The sequence below is a fragment of the Megalops cyprinoides genome, chromosome 17 (genome assembly GCF_013368585.1).
Source record: "Megalops cyprinoides isolate fMegCyp1 chromosome 17, fMegCyp1.pri, whole genome shotgun sequence".
Taxonomy (NCBI): Eukaryota; Metazoa; Chordata; class Actinopteri; order Elopiformes; family Megalopidae; genus Megalops; species Megalops cyprinoides.
The window spans coordinates 3,130,754-3,154,706 of NC_050599.1; the positions used below are offsets into that span (position 1 = coordinate 3,130,754).

Sequence of the window (23,953 nt, forward strand, 5' to 3'; positions counted from 1 at the left end):
TTTACGAAGCCAAAAGGGACAATATGCTTGTGAGAAGAACAGGGGAACTAATCTGTAGCAAGGTTAAGTAATTAAGGCAAATTTCATTTTCACATCCAATAACCTCAGGGAAAGACTTAGGTTGACTTCCATTTGCTTATGCGACCGTTTTTTGAACGAGCACAGACTGAACCACAACAGCCCTTTTTTCTCCACACCACTCTGAGTTTAAGGTTTTAAGGTTTTTTTTTAGGTTAAGTTTATTAGGGTTCTGGCATGAGCTAAGCTGACATTGCAATATATTTTGAAGAGAGGAATGTGTGAACTTGTGATGCCATGTTAGTAATGAATTATTAATTTTTTAGAAAATTCAGTACAAAATCTATTATGACCACCAAACCATGTTACCTACTGTGCCCCTTCGCTTGTAACAACCCTTGAAGTTACGAGCAAAGGGGCTATCAATATTCCATTCCTTATCAGAAAAACTAACTGCATCACTGACATTTTTACTGAAGACTTGTGTCCTCAAATTTCTACTTTTTTTTTTTTTTTTTTGGTCTGGTCCATTTCTCCCCCGCTTTTTGTTCCAGCATTCCCACTAAATTTCCCTGTCCCGTCTCTGCAACTTACTGAGTCACAAACCTTCCCCTGCTGTGCACACTGGTGAATTTCTTCCCTTTATCACGGCTTTCATCCATTACCATTTCTGTTCCATCACAGATCTTCTCTTTCCCCATTTAAACCCTCCCTCTTCTACATGCATTGTCCAACAAACGACAGTGTGTGTGATTATATGAAAGAAAGAGGAAACAACCAGACTGGAAATTGGTTTAACTTTTATTGCCTAAAGGCAATTCAGATCAATTACTACCACTGCGTTCTGTGCCATTTATGCTCTGATGTCCACCACCCCTCTGGTCCTGCAAAAGAATTTACATAAATTTTAGAAATGAAACTGAATATAAGTTCTATACAGCAGTGGTTTTCAAATGTGTATGTGGTGGTCATGTGTATACCTCTATCCAGGTACATAAATTCTATAGCCTACCAGCACATTTGGAATTAATGCAGGTGGCCCACCTTGGATGATTGACACTACACAATAAGGCCAAGGGGGTTAACATGCTAGTACCATGTGGCTAAATATGCACACAGCTCTAAAAAAGGTAGATGAGTGAACTACTTAAGCTTAAACATGTTTTTATTCAACTGACATTCCTGAAGTGTTTATGCAGAGACAGTGAAATGCATAATTCTAATAGCATCATTTCATGTCCAAATGCATTTGGTTTCATACCAGTAAACTGAATCTTTGCCCTTCAGCATTATCCTCGGTGCATTAAGCTTTAATTAAAGCAAACTGGCTGAGTTGTGCTCCCCTTTACTTTCATAATGTCAGACGGGGCAGCCTGAGCCGTGAGTTGCATTTCAGAAGTCAGATCCGACAGTGACTGTCAATCACATGGAATCAGGTTCGGGATAGGTTCATCCTTAATACAAACTCACACAGAGGAAGCACACACTTACGGATGCACTTCTGTTCTATTGTGCTGGGAGTCGCTCTAGACAAGAGCATCTGCTACATGAATTTAATGTGATGTAAGCAGTGTGTTGCATTGTTTATAAGTTTATGTATAAGGGTCGTAAGTATGTTTTCTGAGTAGGACACACTATGCCATTGGGCAGCATTCATTTGCATAAATTGCATTTTAAGTCAAGCTGGATGAGGATGTCTGCTACACATAATGAAGGAACCCTCCATCATAGTTAAAAGCAAGTGAGTAGGATCCTTACCATCACAAAAGGCATCCAGATTCACACTCGGACCTCTACGCTTTCACCCTTCAGCTTCTCTACAAGAGAAGATCAGACTCTAGTTACCTCACATTCCTACACAGTTACAAAATGGGACACCGCTAGAAGGCTGGAGGGAAACCTGTCACGTCTGCTTATAAAATGACATCTGAAAAACACTTCAAATCAGCCCAGTCAGACCCGTTTTAAAGCTTCAATTTCAGGACACAAAACTCCATGTCAAAAGTGTTTTGCTCACCTGAAATGTCAAGCCAGTCCAATTTCAGATCTGTTTGGCAACTGCGCCTAGGAAATGAGATGCAGTAGTGTTTATAAACAACTTCATATTGTGGAGTATTATGCAGTGTCAGTCAGCTATGGGAAATGTTTAGTCATGTTTTGGCATTAGCACTTCCTCCACAAGTTTACTTCAGCCAGCAGATACAGTGACTGGCTGGAGCTTCGAGTTGCATTTCAGAAGTCAGATCCGACAGTGATTGTCAATCAAACAGTATCAGGTTCGGGATAGATTCATCCTCAATACAAACTCACTATGAGGAAGCAGAGTAACTAACAATTAAAGGGTCTCAAGTTCAGTTTGAGCAGGACACCATGTCCTTGGGCAGTGTTTATATTTGCCTAGACTACGCATTTTCACTCATCCTGGATAAGGATGTCCACAAAACATCTGCATAGTACACATGAACACAATTCTTACCATCTCAAAGCACATCAGACTTCAGTCAGACCTGCCCACTTTCATCCTCCAGTTTCTGTACAAAAGATCAGATGCAAGATGCATCAGATTTTCAGATCTGAAACAGCAGTAAAACATGCACACAGCAGGCAGGAACTAACACCTCTGTCAACCTCGCATTTAGAGTGACAGCTCTTTTTAAAAAAAAAACAAAAAAAAAGTGATCCTAACTGACAGTCTGAATACTCTGAAGTTTCCAAACACCCCACTTATGGATGCAATCATTTTCATCAAAAGCCCAATGCACTGAAAAATGATTTCCCAATTTGAATCCATAAAATTCAGATTGTGGACAAATTAGGTAAAAGGTTTGCACATGATACAAAAATTGGTAGAGAAAACATGGCATTCTGAACCGTGGTGCTTGGCCAAAAAAACAGGATAAAGCTTACCTGAAATTTCACACTGCTTCTCAGTTTTAAACCACATCTCTGCGGCGAACATGCCGTGGGACCCAGAGGCAACATGGTTGGTTGATTTCTTATTCTACTCCATCAAGCCATGCAAGTCAGCTATTGGAGGTGTTTATGTTAGTGGAGCTTTTGTATTAGCTATTCCTCCATGAGTTTACTTCAACCAACAGGTATAGAGTGACTGGCTGGAGCTTCGAGTTGCATTTCAGAAGTCAGATCCGAGAGTGATTGTCAATCAGACAGAATCAGGTTCGGGATAGATTCATCCTTAAGGCAAACTCACAAAGAACCAGAGTGGAGCTTTTTTTTTTTTTTGCAACAATTAACAGAGGGTCATAAGTTCAGTTTTTGAGTGGGACGCTGGTCGTGTCCTTGGGCAGTGTACATTTGCATAAATGGTGAACATGTTCAGTCACCCTGAATGAGGATGTGTTTCTCCACAAGAGGAGAGCCAAATCTAGTTACTTAATTTCTAAAGTCATAAAATGGAACGCAGTCAGAAGACTAGAGGAAAACCTCTAAGATATAAAATGACATGTGAAAAACACACCAAATTTGCCAAATAATCAGACCAATTTTAATGCTTAAATTTCAAGGTGCAACACGTCATGCGTTTAGCTTACCTGAAATGTCAAGTCTCTCCTCGATTTCAGATCACATCTGTTTGGCGATTGCACTGAAGGAATGAGAGTATTGTTTGTAACAGTTTTGCATTTTAAATGGAAAACTATATTTCAGCACTGGATAATCTTCTGCAAGTATGCTTTAGCCAAAGAACACAGGCATTGGCTGGGGCCGCGAGTTGCATTTCAGAAGTCAGATCCGACAGTGATTGTCAATCAAATAGAGTTTCAGTTTCGGGATAGATTCATCCTTAACACAAACTCACAATACAGCCAAGTACCAGTTAGTGCAAAACTGACACCTAAAGTGTATGTTTAATGCACCTTCAAGTATGACCAATTGCTCCAGTACCATTACAGATACTTAGTAAAATTAAAACCACTGTGAGCGTGCATGCAGTGCATTTAATCTAGTTCATCTAGCCACACTTAGGCCCGAACCAGAACAAGAGTTGGGCGCTTTAACCTATGTTGTGCAATGAGTAATCACAGTGTTTTAATTTGCACAAATTCAACAGTGGGGGAAAACACTTTGCATTTTGTAATGTTTATCTCAATAACACACAGACACCCCCTCACTTTCAGTATTACAAAGGTGTATTCCAATTAACACATCTGACAAGAATGCACCACTCTACTTCAAAAGTCGCCTTTGTTTCGATGGGAGATGCCAATCTAGTAGTCTTTGCAAAGTCTGAACTCACGTGATCTAAGCTGTCAGTAATGAGCAAGTAGAGAGCAACTGTGTTGGAAGCTTACCTTCAGAGTGCGTCTGGATTCATACCTGGCGTCCATCCTAAAGGACCACTGCAAGAGAAGACCACATGCACCAACCTTCAGCCAATCACTTTTCACAGAACTGCTCACAGCCACTCAGGTGAGAGTAGGATGACCAAGGTATTTACAAAGCCTGTAGACAGTCTTTCAGTTTTGCCCTGTCAAATTAAATTGCTGCGTATTTTAGCTTTATAGTTAATTAGCCAACTCCAATATGCGCCACAGCCTGAAACGATGTACAGCCATTTGCTCAAACTTTCTCTTGCAATTACTTGCTACAGAAGGCTGCAAAAGGCGATTCAAAATCACAACCAATTTAGTCTGAACTATGGAGCTGCTTAAGAACAATGCAAAAAAAATAATACAATGCGAAGGAGGCTGTATCCAACAGCTGCAATGCACAAGAAAAATAGTGGTAGTTTGCTGATAGGCAAACCTGCACGTGGCTTCGACATGGTTAACGTTATGTGTATTATCGCCAAAGAAATTTATTCCAAATAAAATGCAATTCCTGTTCCACAAACAGATTATGCACAAGGTATGAAACTGGCTCACATTCTTAGACACAATCATGGTTTTTAAACATGACTGCAGGTTCTAAGTCAGCGACATCAAATCCGCCACCAAAAAGTGATCTCTAGCTCGGTACACATTTTAAATTAACAGGACAACCAGTTAGTTAGCCAGTTCAGCTCAGAAACTGGACTCAACAGCCCGCATAAAGTTTCGCTGGGTGATCAGCACCTAACGTCGGACCCACGCACGACTGCCCGGTGCTCCAGGCGCGGTCCCAGCCAGCCACGTGGCCAGTTATTTCCCATCCGCATCATTCAGATGTTCTAGGAACGAATGTTGTATTATTACTCTTCGATAGTTTATCATTTTGGCCATAATACATGATTAATTTATTCCGCGAACCTTACCTGTTCACACGTGCCTCCTGCTACTCTCTACCACCTCCAAAGGACAATGAGGCCGTTTCGCCGCGCCAGCGTTGTATTTATAATCTATGCGAGCGTCAGTTTGGAATTAGCAGATTCTAAACTTTTTGGTTTTAACATAATGGTTTTACTGTAGTGTGGCTTTGCCAGATGGATAACTCATCTTCTGACTCTGCCAATCTCTGCTCAGCTAGCTGTGTACCCTACTACTGCAAACAGCACTGAATCTGCACCAATATGAGCAGTATGACGCCGGGACATTTGCTCCATTGCCAATGGCAGTCTAAGGCATTAAATTGCCAAATAATTTCATCTTTCCTATGAAATGAGGAAAAATCACAACGTGAAGACAAAACAATATCACAGGGAGAATATTAGATAGTATGAAACATATATATTTCAGAGTCTTGCAAATGCCTATTTAAAAGAAACATTTCAAGAAAGAATGCTTTTTCTTTCTCGGTCACGAGGCTTTTTATTTATTATATTTGGCATTAGAGGCATAATGTGTTTGAACTGAGTATATTGGCAAACCTTATAATTAAATTCAAGAGGCAATAATCAACAGTGTAGCACGGCATCATCTAAAATATCAACACACAATGAGAGTAATGATCAACATTGGAAGGAATTTCAATCAGATAACGTCAGCGGCAACAACGGCATTGCTTATAATAGCATTATCCTCCTTTGTCTTCTTCCTCTAAACAATAATACATAATTTATTTACGCTGGACACACAATCTCTGTCTTTGTTTTTATAATGGCTTTCAGACATTGCGTACTTCCTCCCTGCTCATTCAGAAAACTCAATATCATCATAATGTTTATATTTTGCAAGCTTATCTTTGCTATCTTAAGCTCAGCCAGACCAGGGAATATAAATTAAGATTGTCCTCTGTGAGATGAATCCATTTGCAGGCCGTTATGTAGAACACTGCAACTTTATTAATATTTTGTGAAACTATTTTGAGGACCCCTTTTGATGTCAGGAAGTGTGCCCAGTATATCGAACTAAAATTATGTGTAAGTACAAATGACAGTTATTGGAAATAAATATCCATTTGTTTATGCGGGAAGATGTGTTGATGTGAGTTCGCATGCTAATACAAATGGAATTGCAGCGTGGTGAAGGTTGATTCTTTTTAATCAACAGATACATCTTCTTTTACAGTTCAGCAGTGTGTCTTCTATGATGCCTAACGTGAATAATAAAATTCTAAATACCATTTATCTAATTATCCTTCATGTTCAGAACGTGACTATTTGTGCTACATGATTACAAACGCAAAGAAAACGGCAAAGAAAGGTCGATTAGAAGGTTTTGTTGCGGTCACACTGTTGTGTAAAAATGTTGTCCATATTCAAATCACCTATGGATAGGTGGACGGAGAGTTTGTACTTCATAGTTTCTACCAAAGTGATGCAGAATTGTGGGCAGATTCCACGGAATAAACACATTTCCGTTTCATTTTTACACCACAAGGGGGTGTTGTGGGTACATCGTGAGCAAGTACCTTTTCTGACTCCTAACGTTGTCGGCCTGGGAACGTCGTGCAACACACTCAGCAAGGACAACTGAATGACTTATTTTGGTTCATGCTGATTCACATGGCTAAATAAACAGGCAGTCGTGGTGTAGAGTGGCTGGCTTGAGGAGGGTTTCATGTTTCAGTTGCATTTCCAAATTAATGCATTCATTCTTTTTTCAAATACAGACTCATATCTCTCATATCTCTGCAGACTGTTGTCTCGTTTAATATCTCATGCCTGTAAATCCATCTTTCTTTCAAAACTACCTGCCACACTGGGGTTAAGGCCATGTTTGGTGAGTTATTCCAGATTTGTTTTCCTTTTGTCCTGATAATGTTTTTTTTTTTTTTTTTCATTTTTTTATAAATACCTTTTATATGATGTCCTTATTTTAAGCTCTTACTTTTAGGATTTTTTTTAGTATACTAATTTGCATAAATGTGTATATACACACACTTAGATGTGCCATTTCACATGATACCTTAAGCAGTCATACCTTACAAATTGCATAGTTTAGCATCATGGGGAATATAAGGATTTGAACTCCAGATAACATGACAATAAAAGCTACTTTCAAAAAGTTTGTTTTATTTTGACATTAAATGGCTGGCTTTTTACAGAAGCTTTTAAATTCAAAGTAGTCAACAGTGCAACAAAGCTTTGAAGAATGAAGTCAAATTTCATCTACTGTTCACTTTTCAACTAATGTTTACTTTTTAGCTGATTCCGGTCAGTGTCAGCCGTCTAATTACCACCAGTTAGTAATGTTACTACCTCGCTCAAGCAGCTTTTGAGCTGTGGCATCCCCTCCATCAGTAGCTCTGGAGTCTGAAATCATTTTTGTGCTCATTTCTTTATTAAACCATTATTATTAATTATTATTAAACCAGCTTGATCGGGGAACGTAGAGGAACAGATGACCCTTGGTGATCCAAGATTTTATCATTCAATGGAAAAAGCCAAGACAACTAAACAAAGGCAGATTTTCCCAGGAGAAGTGTTTTCTTTCTCATGGAAGAAATCCTGTGTTCTGGGCGCATTTTCAAAACCTAAGGAGGCGATAAATCGTGTTTCAACACAGAATAAGACAGCAAGGGACAGTTCAGAGTCCCAGTGGTAGCTGCCAGTCTGTCCCAACGGCAACAGCAAGTCGAGCTGGAAGAAACCTACTAAAAAACACTGAACACTGAACATAATGTTCCTGTGCCAGAGAGCAGCAAAATGGTGGATGGCAGCATAGATCCAACCAGAAAACTATTAGTCTAAACTATTAGTCCTACAGCTTAACTAGGGGAAATGAGTTACCATCATAACCAATCTGAGGGAGGGAAATTATTGATTCTCATGGCCAATCCAAGGGCTACCAGTCTTGCAGCTCACTCACAGGTTACTCCGAGTGGACCAATGGCAATGGCTCAGAGGAGGAGCAGGCAAATAAACCATGCACACTTGTTGCAAGGAACCCTCTCAAGAATCATCCAGTGGCACCCCAGGCCAAGGAAAGGTGACTGGCCTTGCAGTCGATACAAGGGCGAGCTAAATTAAGCCACAGGCCTCTTAGGGGAAGCAGCCAAAGATAGCGTGTTCGATTCCCACGCGCAATGTCAGGCATAAACCCCGACCCTGAATCGAGGACGCACCAGTCTCTGGGCCAGTTCACTGACCTCTCTGAGGGTAAACCAGGCTTATGGTCACACAGCAGCAAAGAGTTAGCTACACGCTAAGGGTACAACGAGACACTGAGGGTCACCTTGGTTCAAAACCCGGTGGGCATTCGTAAAACCAAGTGAAGCACATGCCTACCGCATTGACTGAAGTGAGTGCCGGTGCATAAACATTCACTTTGGGATGCCTCATAAACATGTTTTGGTGATGGTGACTGGGAACATAGAGTGCAGATGCTGTGTCTGACAGGTTTGTGTCCCATTAATTTGCGTCAGCCTCCTGCTGTATGTAAAATACAGCGGTCTGGCAGCAGCCCTCTACAGGAGAGTCAGATAGCACAGATAGCATGTTGGCAAGGTGAGCTGCCATATCACGAGAGCAATAAAATAGAATAAACCTGTACGTAAAATTCTGAGATCAAGGAAACAACGGGCCTCATGGTTTCCCTTTACTGTTTTATTCATCGTTGAAATCATCTTCCGTATTCATTGAAAGCATTTCAATTTTTCATACCACATTTCAGTGAATTTTATAATGCAGAATTCCATTTCTGCCTGGAAAAGGACATAACCACTGAACTGAATGGCAGAGAGTGGGTTCTCATCAAAGTAGGAGTAATTTATTGTTAAAGAGGGAGGCGGTTTTGGCTGTTTTTTGATGAGCTTTTAAAATGAACAGGATTCCACATTACAATATTCATAAACCCACCCACCCCACCCCCCTCAAAAAATTAGCACTAAAATGACACTTCACCTTGTCAGTGGAAGGAAAATTTGTGTAATGTGCATTGGGAACAAGTAACCTTGCATCATTTTTAACATCTTTAATGCAAAAAGTTGGAGTCTGTCAGGAATCAAATTAGCGCTATATGAAAGGCTTTCATTTCCTGGGCTCATGCATAAGGCTAATTTTCTTTTCCAATTTTCTGATTATGGACTACGGAGGAGCTGTTGCTGTTTCTGTTGCAATGGCAGGAACAATGCAGTGTTTTTGGCCAGAGATTATATCATTTGGTGATGTTTCACAGGCGCCCTGTAGGAAAATCGATCGCCTCATTAATGTACCTGCTTCGGAGGAGTATCTGTTTATGACTGATAGAACCCGGGCACTCACTCCAGGTGTCACATGTCACTGCTGATGTATTACTAGGGGCTGGGAAAAGAAGCCAGTCCCTCCAGAGCAGGCATTAAGACGTAAATAAATAAATAAAGCAGTGATAAAAAGAGCAGGGAGATTAATGAAGTCGGCCCGCCACACGCACACATCAGCTATCATCCCGGTGTAAATGGAGGACCTCGCTCTCGTCGGAAAAAAAAAAACAGCGCTCATTATGCTGTAGCTTTTTCATCCTCTTAGTCCTTTGCTTTTTTCCCCTCTTTCCGCATGATTAAAGGGAGCTCGTTGTGCGTGTGGTTCCTCTTGCCGCACAGACAGGTGGAGAGGAGTGAGCGCCCGCAACAGCACACCGCCGAGCGAGAGCCTCGCCTCTAATGTGATCTCCAGACTTCAGTGGTGCGTCTGTCTTCTGTCTGCTGAGGGATGATTAGGAAACATTCGGCTTTGTGGAACCCGGCAGGGCCAGGAGCAGCGCTACCCTCCCCAAACCATCAGTGATGTTATCTCGTCTCTGCCTCTTATATGTCAAGGGAGGCATGAACACCCCATCCAAAAAAACCTGGTCCTCAGCCCCTGGCTGTCTTACTCTGAATAAAATCCTCCTGTTTTGTTGCTTTAAAGTAATATGCGGGCGATCTAAGTCATTATTTCATTTCATAATCTGTCTTTCTCTTTTTATTTTTGCTGCTCTTAGAGGGCATTCAATCTCACCACTGTGGCACTCTGAATGACCGATTTAAGCAAATAATAGTGTTTCTATTCTCACAATTCATCTCAGATTCAGGAAACAGTTAAATGAATTAGCAACATTGTGTTGTTAATTAAATTTATTAAGACTGAACGCCTACTAAGAGAAGATCTTCCATTTTTGCATAATGAATTTGTGTCGTTTGGTAGAACAACTTCAAAAAGTATAATATGGCAGAAGACATTTACTAAGTCCCCGGAGGTTGACGTTGACAAAGAATGCTGTGAAAGAAAAGAATAATTTGAATTTTGTCAAAAATTTGCAGAGGAAGATTAATCTCCCATATGCGGCTCCCAACATGACATATTGTAATGAGAAAAGCCAACCACTGAAACGAATAGGGAGAGTGGACCTAAAGCAAAACACCATAAAATACAATGTTTACCACATCTATGACTTTTTAATTTGATGCAGCCCAGGATATTGGATATTAAACGGGTCATAAACCCAGAAATGAATGTATAATTGCATTGTTCTGTTGTGTTTGACATCATTTATTTGCTTAGCAGGCATTGTTAATACTGGGTGACTTCCATGGCTTACAGATTCAAATCTCAGCAGGGGGCTGTCCCTTTGATACAGCTCAACTTAACTGTAAGAAAATGTAAGGGGTATAGAGTCCTATCCAAGATTCAGAACCATGAAATGCCGCATGCATCCACACAAATATGAATTATATTGTTATCTAATGAGAAATATGTTGTTCATCCCAAGAATATGTTGCAAATACATTTAAAATATATGAATACAAAGGAGTAAAAAGTGTAGTAGGCTATACTAAACTGGCAATGATATCCATATTTTCAGCATACTGATTGGGATAAAAATATATTCTCTAGTGTCACTAGTGCCACTAATAACCACCATTTAAGTGAAAAGGAATAACCCTAAGACATTGAACAGCTTTTTTTCATTAAGCTATCAGTCATTCGGAAGTAAAAGAATCTTCTGACTGCAATTCAGTGTGGCTGAACAAAGACAGACGCGGATCGTTTTCGGAAACCGCTGCTGTTGAGAACACGGAGAAGTGCAGAGTGATTTACGAGACACTTCTGCTCCTCACGTTGCGGCAAATAAACATTAACATACTAACGAGCCATTCTTTGAAGCGCCGTTGCTCTTATGTTTTTGTCAAATCAAGGCGTGAGCCATTAGATCGATTCAGTCAAGTCCTTCTTTGATCAAATATAGGGGTATGCCGTTGGAATAATTCAGTCAAATATCTAGATTATGCAATTCTGCATGTAGAAAGACCCCCGCAAAGGAAGGCAGGATTCTCACTGTTACTAAGAGCCTCAGGGAGTCACGTTTCTACTTATATTTCACATCCTGTAATCCCTTCATACATCTGGGTTTCTTACTTCAGCTATACGATACCTCGCTCAAGGGTATAGATGCAGCGTGCAGGACCCTCAGGTGAAAAGTCAAAGGTTGTAGACATTAAACCGCGCTCTCCCCTCCCACCACACTACGCCCACACGAGATGGGGGCCCGCTGGTGTAGTAGGCCACTTCCTGCTGTGCCCGCAGGTGCTCCCCCCGCACGCCGTCCCCACGCAGTGTCCCCAGCGACACCGTCCCTGGCGACGCCCCCCGGCTGTCCCTGTGATCAGATTACAGGAAGCACCGGCGTTCAGAAGCGGTTTGCGTCTCCGTGCAGCCACCTCACTCCTGTGTAATGAACAGTGACGGTGGCGGAGGCACTGCTCAGAGAAAGTGTCACATTCCGTTGGAAACGGAGGGCAGGTGGACGTGTGTGTGCGCATGTATGTGTGTGCGTGCGTGTGTGTGTGTGTGTGTGTGTGTGTGTGTGGAGGGGGGTGTATTCCATTTCTCTCTGATGGCTCGGAGGAATACGGGTGCTTGTTGTAAATCATTTAAATAACTGCAACTGTGAGAATTATGGATCGTGTCTGAGGTCCTGTCAAATGAGGTCCCATTAAACGCAGCTCTAACTCTCTCCCTCCCCGCAGGAGCTGCAGTGCCTGAAGGCTTGTGCCAGATCAGCTGGGGAGTACGTCCCAGATGACCCCTGTGAGAAATCTGTCGGAAGGCCCAGTGCCGGTGTACCCCCATTCCTTGACAACAACATGACAACCCATCAGACCAAGGGGAATATTAGACCACCAGCCCGATTATCTGCAATGACTTTGCCACCTTTTGCCCTGCACAATCCACACTAACGAAACTACCATCCAGGGTGAGCAACAGGCCTGATCTCATTTAGAGATTCAAACACAGGTGCTATTGGGTTGCGGGGGTCATAGCACATGGCATTTAGCTGGGACCCACCCATGACTTCTTTCTACAGGAAGTCTAGGTGCATCACTCCCAGATGTAGAAGGGGATTTACAATGCAACGCAATACAACGTGATTTTATCCACGTTGTTTAACACCCCCAGTTTACTTCACTGCCAGATGAAAATGAAAGTGAAAATCAGATGGAGGCATAACTGAGTCTAACTAAGAACTAAGAAGCAGGCTTTGTGGCTTTGTGGCATCACCAGGAACAATGTCTCCCAATGCCTGCAGAACCTGATTTATTTTTATTATTATTTTCAAATAATTTTTATTATGTCTGACATATTCCTTAGTCTCTGATGTAATATAATGACTGTCAAGTATAATGAAGTTAAGCATTTAATGTCAGGTTGATGCATAAATGTCATATGTGAATGGACCTTGGTCAGTAAGTCTGTTGCTTTGTAATATGTCATATTACAGCTCTAGCTGCAACTGATTCTTTTAATCTGATCAAAAGATGGAGTAGAGAACTTAAAGATTCTTAACAAAGGCGTAAGAATCTAGACCCCATCTGTACCCACCTTTGACCTCTACATTTGAAAGCCCCTGCTAAAGAGATGTGTCATGAATTCGGAAAGGATAAATAATTGCTAGATAATATAGTATTCCAAAAAATGCAATTCATCATTCACAGACTTAGGCAGTGCTATTTCAGATTTGGTTGTTAGTCAGGACGTTTTTTTGTTTGAAGCTAATTCAAATGGAATACGGAAAAACCTCTCATACCAACAATTAAAAATTCAGGAGATAACTTTTTCAATGACACCTTTAAAATGACACCTTTTTTGCATTGGATGAACCCCTAGACCCAGACAAAGAATAGATAAAAATAAATACTTTAGACAGATATCCTAATCCTGATAAATCTGAAAAAAGAGCTCCTTGCCATGCAACATATTATATCCCCAGCAATCGATGGTAACCCTGTTGATCACCATTATTCATAAGAATGCCTTCAGAGTAATGACTTCCTGGACAATTTCCCCCACACATGAACACTATCCTTATCTCATTATTCCTCAAACCCAATAAAAATCAGACCCTTTTGCTCCAGCTATTGGCCCCTGTTGATATGACTCTAAAGACTATTACTAAGATGTTAGCAATTAGATTTGAATTCATTACTCCCTCTCTGATCCACCCTCTCCAAACAGGCCTGTCAAGGGCAGACAGTGTACTAATAATAAGCACCACCTATTTAATCTGATCAACAATTCATTATAAAAAGAAAAACAGCACTTACATTGAAAATGCATGCATAAAAGTACACTGGGGCTTCCTATTCACTGAAAAAGTCTGTTTTGTAAAATCACTTATGTGAAGGGTAAGAGCTCTCTGCTGCTTACTAATTACTTCAGTTATCACTAGTGGTCTCACTCGACAACATCTCACATTACATAGAGACTCTAGACATTTCCTTCATCAGCATCAAAGTTTGTAATCTTCATTGAACAACTTGTAGCTGTGATCAATTAAATTGAATGGATTACTGAAATATGAACTGTAAAATCCACCCATAAAATTAGTCTACTTGAAGTGCACGTCTTATCATACCTGGAAAACCTGCTAGCTTCCATATAGGATTTTATTTAAAGCTTAATCAGATCCCTTGACATTTCAGCCAGTTTATTCCATTAACTGGCCCAAATCCCCATATGCGTCATCCATTTATACAGATCTTCTGGTTGGGTCACCGTAATTGCAATCTGTTCAATGACAAACGAGGATTGGAAAGCCAAGCTTTGCTCAGTTAAGGTTTATCTTCACTTATAACGTGACCTTTTTTACATGTGCAGCAGAGACCATCGTCTGAGGAGACTTGCAATATTTACACTTTTCACGCCTTGCACATTCAGTGATCCATTTAAACAGCTGAATTTGTCTGAATGGTGTAAGGTTAAAAGCCAAGAGTACAAATAACAGCGTTCCGAGCAGGTGTTTGAACCCACTGCTCTCAGATCAGTCCAGCATTGTAAGCACTGAATGATGCCCTGTGTGGGGTGTGTGGCTTCGTCTCCTTTGCAGCTGACCCCGCTGACCCCTGAGCGTGTGCACTAGAATACGCCGGGTTTCCTCCTGTGTTCTGTTACACCTCAGTCTCAAGATTCTGTTCAGGTTTCACCCACATATTTTCTCCCTTTGATTCTGAATTCATAATGTCTGGATCTCTGGTTTCCTTTTGTGTGGGGAGGGTGGGGTGTGGGGGGGGGTGGACAAATTTGATTTTAATCACAGTACGGTTTAGAGGATACAATTTTCTCAATGCAACATGGTTGCCTAGATACCAAAACTTGCAGATAAAAATTCAGCATCCCTTAATCAGAATTCAGTGCATTCTGAAGATTGCTTTTATGCTGCCTTGCCACAGGAAATTGACCAGTTTCATATTTTTATCCTACAATAGATATTCCAATGCTTAAGTCTTTATCTGAGTATTTGTGTCTTGGGAAAAAGCACTAAAATCCAAGCCAAATAAGCTTAATGAATCAATGAAACCTAAACTCCATGCACAACATCATGTGAAGATGGACAGGGGCATTGCCTTATAGTTATTAATATAGCTGTCAGAAACATGAATGCCATAAATGCTGCTGTCGCTGTAACCATGGTATTAATAACATCGTCTCACTCAGGGCTTCATGTCCTCAGCTTATCTTTCCTCAGAGAGAGAGAACTGCCTCTGCGCATTCAGCAGAGAGAGACTCACTATTACATGTCTCATTAACTCTGCTGGGCACCAGATAAAGGTCCTTCCCCCGTCTGCAGCCATTGTGGCTCTGGTGCTTGCAGTTTCCCACAAAGCTCTCTGCGGCTGGGCATCAAACATCCCCTACCCTCTTTAACAGCATTCTCCATGGTAAGCGACTGTCTCAGAGGATATAAACATTCCACATCCATATTCATTTAACATTCTGTGCTGTCAACAAGTGAATACACATACATCATAATGGATATTTCAAACACGCTGTGCATGTCCATAATGAAAGCATATTGCCAGTTTGCTGCTTTATTTGGTGACCAAAGCATCCAGATTAATAATTTGCGTTCTTCACAAAAGCTTGGTAGAGAAACGGTCCTCAAAAGTGTTAACATATTACAGGTCAAACTGTAATGTAATAAAAACATTCATAGCCATTGAAAACCAACCAAAAGGAAAAGGTGTTGTTCGTTCACATTACTGAAATCTAAGAAGGACCACAAATACATATACATGGTAGGATTGAAATTCAGTCGGACCATGTGTGGTTTTCAGTGTTTACTCTTAGCCTTTTCATTTCTGGCACTTGAGCTCTGTGATTCTCATTATATTAATTTTATTTATACTGTGTAAAAATATTATGTACAAAATTGTAACCTAAGTAGAAATTATATTATGCATAAAATATTATAATTTCTGTGAGGGGAATGGTGGGTGTAAATGCTAGTTGCCATGGTATGATGGCTTAGACTGGGAGGGGCAAAATGCCTCCATCCTAACACTCAATCATTTGGACATTGAACGTGTAACATGGGTCGATAGTATCATTCTACATATGTAGAATATTGAATATGCATATTGTTGCTGTCATTGATTGATCCTTTGTGACAAATTGTTACAGAGTCAATCGGCTTCCATTGTTACATAAGCATTACATCACCTCATCAGTCAGAAGGGGGATGAGACAGAGGTGATGAGATGAATGCCATCCAAAACACACACACACACATACACAGGCATACACGTGCACACACACATACACACACACATACACAGACATACACACACATACACACACACACACACACACACACATACACATACACACACACATACACAGACACCCACTGTTTCATTTAATGAAAAAAAATAAGGAAACCATAAACTCAAAAAGCCTCCAATGCATAATACTTTTTGTTGCCTTATCGTTGACTTTTTTTAGACACTTATCTGCTCTCTCTCTCTCTCTCTCTCTCTCTCTCTCTCTCTCTCTCTCTCTCTCTCTCTCTCTCTCTCTCTCTCATACGCCAGCCCCTCTTTCATGTAAATCAGTATCTTGTATTATAAAGCAATTATCAGGGAACTCCAATGAGTGAGATGTGTGACTACATCTTACGGAGACTCAACACCACCTTGAACAGAAATAACTGAGGAGCAAGGTTGCGCACTGCATCCAGCAACGGTTTTCATACAGAGCGAACGCATCTCATTATAGTTCAGCTGACATCACACCTATTTCCTGTTAAAACCACATGCTTGACATTCCCTTAAAGCACAGTGACACCGGATACCATGCTCACGGGCCTCAACACGTGGTTTCACCTTAAAGACTATGAATGATATCACTGTGGCAGAGGGGAGGAAGGTGACTTTGGGAAAAACTGGCTGGGAGAGAGATTTTATAGACCTTCACACATTGCTTCTCATGATTTTCCGAATGACTTCGGCAGGTCTTGCACTAAATCTCCGGGTGGCATTACTGTGAAATTATGAGAGGATTTTACTGGGGTCAGTATGATAAAGTTTGTCCCATCTGAAAGGGCGGGATCTCAGGAATCTGCAAGTCAGCAAAACTGGTCTTTCTACAACTTTGTGTTTATGTCCTTCAACTGCAGCACAAACACAAACTGCTTCTGTTCAGCCAATCAGACACTCACACAGAGAAGCAGCTCTCACAGAGATGGGTTGATGATGTCATGACCCCATTTCACCAGTCAGCCAGCACACAATTTTGAATTATAGGGATCAACATGTCAGCGTTGAGGTCAAGTCACTTAACCTCAAGTCCAAGTCAGGTCTTGGTCTTGAGAACTATAACACTGCAACATGCGTAAATTTATGATGGTGGAGAGTATTGTGATATGTTACTGATGAGATGTGTTGAGTAGTCTTTGTAAGACTTAACCATCTTTTTTTTTAAATGACCATGGAACTAATGGGGTAAAAGGGTATCCTAAGGAGGAGAGCTCCGAGTGGAGAGACAGTAGAATGTCATTTTATAATTTCACTTTCTAATTTCTTTTTAATTCTGATCTTGCTTTTTGATTACCAGATAAAATGTGAGGCTTTTCAAAAGAAAGTTGATCGCACACGCAAACAGATTTATTGTATCACTTTTCATGAAGAAAAAAAATATTTCAGTGTCAGTATGAGTCAAGTTGCAGCAGATCTGACATATGGCTCAATGGTTGCAAGCAACTTGACATGAATATTACATGCGTATAATTTCTGACTGCAGACCCAGCAACTGGAAAAAAAAAATTGAAATGAGTCATTTAGGGTCTACTCACCAATAAATACATATACCCAGGACTGAATGATGAAGGTCGGTCTGTTTGCTCATGGGACTGAACTGCAGCTGAAATATTTCTCACAGAAGTGACCCTCACATCTTCTCTCCTCCGAGCTTGTTGCCTGGTAACATCGCTGAAAACTCAGACCTCTTGGCTCTCATTTTAAATAGCTTCTGTGTAACCAGCAGTTTATCTCGTTTTAATTGTTCTGGCCAGCCAGAGGTAATCAAGCATGGTTTGTTGCAATTCAATTTACCTTGAGCTGAAATTACTCTCGAAACAGCATTCCACTTCATGAGCGCTTATTCGACTTTCAGGTATATTTAGTTAATTTAGAGAACCGCACAACTTTCCATTGCACATTTCACGTGCTGAAGACACTCTGGGTTTTTTTTTTTTTTTTTTTAGATCTCTGGACCTTTGTGGTTATATTTCCCACTCACCACCAGCCCACTCTATTTAAACCTCCAAACCCCTCCAGGCTTGCTTTTACACTTTATGTGTCCTGTGTGGTTATAGAACTCAGTGAGATGGAGAGCCACTGCATCGTGGAGGTGTTTAATCAGAGAACAGAAGCAGTCACCAGGGTCAGGGTTAGCTGTTCATGTTTATACGGTTGCTATATATTGCCCATGTCTGTTTCTATGAAAGACTCCCCTGGTCTTCCACCACAGAGGTCCCTTTTTCTGTGACTTTATGTTATGACATCTTTCAGTATTTTTTTTATCTCCACTAACTGTCTTTAATATGACTTGCTATTTTAAAATGACTTGCTATTTACTTGTTTGTGTGACTGTTTGTGTTATATTTATATTCCATGCATATGGTTACATCAGCTGTCTCCTTTTTTATTCGTTATCTTCGTAGTAAGCACTTTAATCAGCATGTAAAAATACTCGATATGAATAAAGTTTATGATTATTTTATTGTTATGCTCTCTTTTGTTTGGCATGTTCAGCTGAAGTGAGGTCAGAGCTGACAAGGCAATCAATTAATAAAAAATTAAAAATAAAAAATGCAGTATACACTATGTAATACAAGCCACGCAGAAAGTAAATCGTGGTGCATTTTTCAGAGTGAATAAAAAAGCAGAAAACCCAGCGCCAAATGGGAAAAGTGGAAAAACGGAAGAAGGTGACTGAAAGATTCCTGGAAAATAGCACAGCAATTCTGAGCATTTTTTCTTCTTTGTGCAATGCACTGCTAAGCAAAGCAAAACACTGGAATTAAATTTAGTTGCTGTCATTTTGATATTGTACTCAAAAACGTTTCCCTTCAACAGGGCATACAGTATTCAAACTTCAGGTGTTTAAATGAGGTCAGGCATTCTTATTCCAGAGCTGAAGCCGGCGTCTCCTTCGGGACCGATGACAAATTGAGATATTGGCACCAAGGTCATTTTAACGGTCCTTCTGCGAGTCACTTGTCATGTCACTAACAACTCGCAATGCCTGCAGGCGAGGGGCAGATGGCCCCCTGAGCGTCAACCTCATCCCAAAAGCGGACCACCTCATGGTCTCCGCGTCTGATGGGAGTGTGATTGCTCCCGCGCCGGTCCCCCCGGACTCCCCCCCAAGCCCCGGTCCCCCGCTCCTGGACGGAGCTCCACTTCACAGGTTTGCTGTCAGGACCGGCTGCACACGGCTCGGTGCTTATGAGCTGAGACATTGGGAGAAACCGAACACAGGAAGCTGAGTTTGTACACTGTCTCTCTCCCCGTCTCTCGTCGGAGGGTGTCGTTACGAAGATATGATTTGCGTGGTTATTGGCATGGACGCAGGCCAGGGTGTTGCCACTTATACTTATACAAAATATCTTCAAGTGTTTGAATAAAAGGTTGGGGGAGGGAGACTCTTCAATCAGTCCATCATTCATGCATTTTTCCCATCCATCCAAAAACTGTCCCCTTTCAGCCCAACCTCTCACCTCTGGTGGAAAGATACAGTACATAGTCTTCTGCTTCACTGTAACACTATACTATTGTCATTTAACAGAAGCTCTTATCCAGAGCAATTTTCACAGGTTACAATTTTTATATGTTGTCCATTTATACAGCTGGATATTTACTGAGGCAACTGTTAAGTACCTGTGCCCAAGGGTACAGCAGCAGTGCCCCAGTGGGGAATCAAGCCAGCAACCTTTGGGTCACGAGCCCTGCTCCTTATCACACACCACACTGCTGCTCCCAGTAAACACACCCCATCCAGTACTGCATGCTATCTTACTCAATAACCACAACAAGCAACAACAAAAACAAAATAATTTTCTATTTGTATCATACCTGCCTTCAATCGTCACTTTTACATTTTTTTTTTCAGTTAAAACTGATCATCGTCTCAGTTTTACATCTTATGTAAATATATGCAGCCTTATGTAAATATCAGGCCACCTGGGTTGTTGTTGACACATTAACTGTTGCAATTCAAAGCCATATTCAGAGTCATATTTATGTAAGAACATTGTGTACATGAACATCAGGCCGGCATTGTGGAACTTTGTGAGGTATAACTTTAAATCACCAGATGTTGAAGTGGTGCTGTGCTCAACCCACCGTTCTTCTTCCTTTGACTCCCGCTGAATTTACACTTTGCTTTGCTTGCACATCGGTGCATTTACCTGGAATCTGAACACTTGTATAATGCGTAGGTTGGGAACAGAACTACTGACTAAAGGGCTTTTCAAAAACTATCCCAAACATACGCCCTCGCAATCACACGCATGATTTACTTGCGAATATGTAAATACTCTTGGTCATTAAAATTACTCCATAATCATGTTTTCGGTGTGGTCAGGCAGAACAGGTCTACTCAAACCATGACATTATCTTTATTGTTATCCTTGTCCAGTGCATCTCCCTGCATCCACAGAGATGGTGTAAGGCAGCACATGAGTAAGTCAACCTCCCGGCTGTTAAAAAAATGGAATCAAATTGTACTCAGGAAAAGCATTGAAAATCTAGCCGCTGTCAAAGCAAATATAAATGTGTGTTTTACATTAAAAATGCTGCTTACTCATTATCACTAAAAAAATGTTGATTGTCTATGCGGTGTTTCACTTTCCTTTCCCCACCAATGTTTCTTTAACCCATTCAATCAAGCCCGTTCAGACGTATTTGACATAAATACCGAAGCTACACTATTGTATTGTACTGGTGTTCATCAAATTTGAGTGATGCTGTCTCAATATGTGTTTGGATGAAATGACTTGAACCGCTCACATTTGTGGTGAATAGCCTGAGGCTTATTTTTCATTACCTTGGTAGCTTTTGAGTATAATCACACCAGTAACCACGGGGCTGATCGGATCACAGAACGTGGCGACCCCGCTGTTTCCGGTCCTCTTTCTCCTGCGATATGTGTGCGCTTTAGTGAAGCCTCCTGTCGGTGTTGCATTTGCAAATAGTTCCTGACATGGCCTGTCGCCTGGGGACTACCTCCCCCTGCTTCATCCGCTGGCATTCTCTGTGGTTTCACCGTCGACACATCCACTGGTGCTCTGACAATTCCCCTGACTAAACACAGACCAGCCGGATATTCTCTGAGCTGAGGTTTAAGGATTATTAGGTAGTATGTCGCGGTGTCGGTTCTCCAGTTTGAAAAGAATAAAACGAAGGCCTTAGTCTTTGCTTTGTTTGCGCCTTGGGTCTCCTTGGAGGGTTGTTTACCCAAGAAGCGTTTATAGCCTTTTAGCTCATACCGAGACAGACAGTCTGGTCGGAGGATCATCTAGAGACCTGGCATAGACTTCCTGAGTGTCAGGGAAGCATGATGTAATATACAATGATTTAACGCAACATATGATGCAAAGGAAAGTTTGCCTGCTAATATATTAGATGTGAGACTGCATACCCTTTTGTGTGAAAAGTTTATGGAAGTAATGTTGTCTCCTGACCCTGGAGAGCCATAGAGGTGTCTGGTTTTACATCTGCAACAGACTGAAATTAACTGGAATTACTTTTTTTTTTCATAAAGTATTAATAAGACATCTGTTTTGGAAAGGAATTTCCAAAATCTGGAGGAAATAGTAATAATATCCTCGTTGATCTTCTCTGCTTAATGGCCTGTGATTCAGGAGCAAAACACAAGTTTCTAATAACGCTGATAATCACTTTTTGATAATATTTAACCAGTCATTTTATAAATCAATTTCAAAACCAAAAGATAATGCAAACGATGGTTAATGGTGTGCGTACAAAACCACCTCAGGAGACCAGTACTCCTGTCCTGTACAGTCTATCTGAGTGATGCATGGCCGTAACATGCTGGTGAATCCACCAAGGAGAGACTAAGTGGCACATCAAGACTCACTGGTGTTGCTCACACTCCTTACGAAACTCACAGATACTGGACACCTGAAGTGTGACCAATCAATTTTTTGTCAGGAACAGCAGTCTGAAAATCTCCTGTGGGTTAGTTCAGGGCACCGACTGCCTTTCTCCATAATTTTTTTTTTCTTTTTTTGGTAATTTTCCCTGTTTTTCAAAATCCAGAAATCACCAGGAAACATTCTGTGCCTGAGGCACAAACATCTGCATTAATCCAGAGCTTCACGGGTCTGTGACTTTCTGCGTTTTTTTTCTTTCTCGGCACAGGAAACGGCCACGCTGAAACTAACAGCATGAACTCCTCACCTTTGCCGCAGGGTGAGATCAGAGCCGTGCTGCGGGAGTCCTGGTGATTCTGCTGGGGTTAATGGGGCGTGGTGTTATGCCTCTCATTCTGAGGCCCCCTGACAGGCCATGGGAGGGGGGGGGGCAGATACGTTTCTGAGCACTGGCACAGTCTGCACCCCCCTCCCTGCACGACACGGGCCTCTAACCTGACACCCCCCTCCCTGCACGACACGGGCCTCTAACCTGACACCCCCCTCCCTGCACAACACGGGCCTCTAACCTGACACCCCCCTCCCTGCAGGCCAACAGCGGGCGCTACAACACGTGCCGGCTCATTGTCCGGGGCTACATCCCTGACAGGGAGGCTGGAGACACCCGCCCGTTTCCGCGGCGGAAAACACTGCATGCGCTCTGTATATACGCACAACGGTTGCCGTGGGAACAGCTGGACATCTGAAAAAGACTGCCGGGGGCAGATGGAGTCATGGGTAAAGTGTAGGAGCAACCTAGACTGTCCAACTTTGCTTTCCTTGGCCCTGAGGTGGTCGGAGAGTGGCCAATGATCCCATGGAGAAAGCGTTTAACTAGATTTGACTTAATGGGGATGTAGGGGAGTATGCATAAAGCACTGAGTTATCGAGCCAGCTCTCACGGCCGGTAGGCAGAGTGGAATTGCTGAAACAATATCGTCTGTGTTTTATCTGATGATGTTGTGACTTGTGCGTGTGAACGACGCGGTCAAATTTAAATGTCAGTTCTGACTGTAACAACGTCCAGCTTACCACTCTGCGGTGCACATTGTCTGTGAGCAAGCAGTGATTTCTGCTTCCTGGTTTACTCCATCAATGATGCTCAGCATTGCATTCAGGGAACACAGCAATATGAGCAACATTTGTTTTATTTACATACATTGCCGTGTTTCTTTATCTCAATTCTCCTGAAAATCAAAACATAGTAACACATGACTTAAACTTATTTGTACCAGGTGATGAATTTTTCTTCATATTCCTAACTGTTTAAGACTAGCCTTTGCCAGGTGTTAGGTTTTAATGATAACACCATGGCAACATCCTTTTGTGAATCAGAAGAAATGCAAATCAGGAACCTTCCATGTGGTTACCTGGTTACCATCCACAAAATCTTCAACAGCAGATACCAAAACAGCTGGAAGATGTGCCTGTTACAGTTTTTAGACATGTTAGATCAAATTTCGGTCCGTACCTGTTCCCTGTTAGGTAGGACAGAGCAGTACAATGTAGTGGTGTCATACATTTTCTGTTTTCTGGCTTTGGGATACCTCATTATATAGTCCTGCACGAGGCAGCTATATCCCTTTCAAATAGTGACATGTCAAGTTAATGGTGTGTATTTTTGCTAGATTTACTGCTCAGCAGAATTTCTTTCAACCCAGGGCTGG

At 41.5% G+C, this 23,953-nt stretch overlaps 1 long non-coding RNA gene and 4 other non-coding genes across 5 annotated transcripts; all 5 read right to left on the reverse strand.

Moving 5' to 3' along the window:
• Positions 1 to 852: 852 nt before the first annotated feature.
• Positions 853 to 5,308, reverse strand: LOC118791745. The gene is made up of 7 exons (XR_005005565.1): positions 5,270 to 5,308; positions 4,329 to 4,376; positions 3,570 to 3,622; positions 2,495 to 2,549; positions 2,036 to 2,082; positions 1,777 to 1,835; positions 853 to 902 (listed from the first exon to the last, which is right to left on the reverse strand). It is a non-coding gene; the product is annotated as an uncharacterized LOC118791745 (long non-coding RNA).
• On the reverse strand, positions 1,408 to 1,479 carry LOC118792768. Its single transcript, XR_005005622.1, has one exon. It is a non-coding gene; the product is annotated as a small nucleolar RNA SNORD50 (small nucleolar RNA).
• On the reverse strand, positions 2,248 to 2,319 carry LOC118792769. Its single transcript, XR_005005623.1, has one exon. It is a non-coding gene; the product is annotated as a small nucleolar RNA SNORD50 (small nucleolar RNA).
• LOC118792771 lies at positions 3,149 to 3,220 on the reverse strand. Its single transcript, XR_005005625.1, has one exon. It is a non-coding gene; the product is annotated as a small nucleolar RNA SNORD50 (small nucleolar RNA).
• On the reverse strand, positions 3,753 to 3,826 carry LOC118792770. The gene has a single exon (XR_005005624.1). It is a non-coding gene; the product is annotated as a small nucleolar RNA SNORD50 (small nucleolar RNA).
• Positions 5,309 to 23,953: the final 18,645 nt, after the last annotated feature.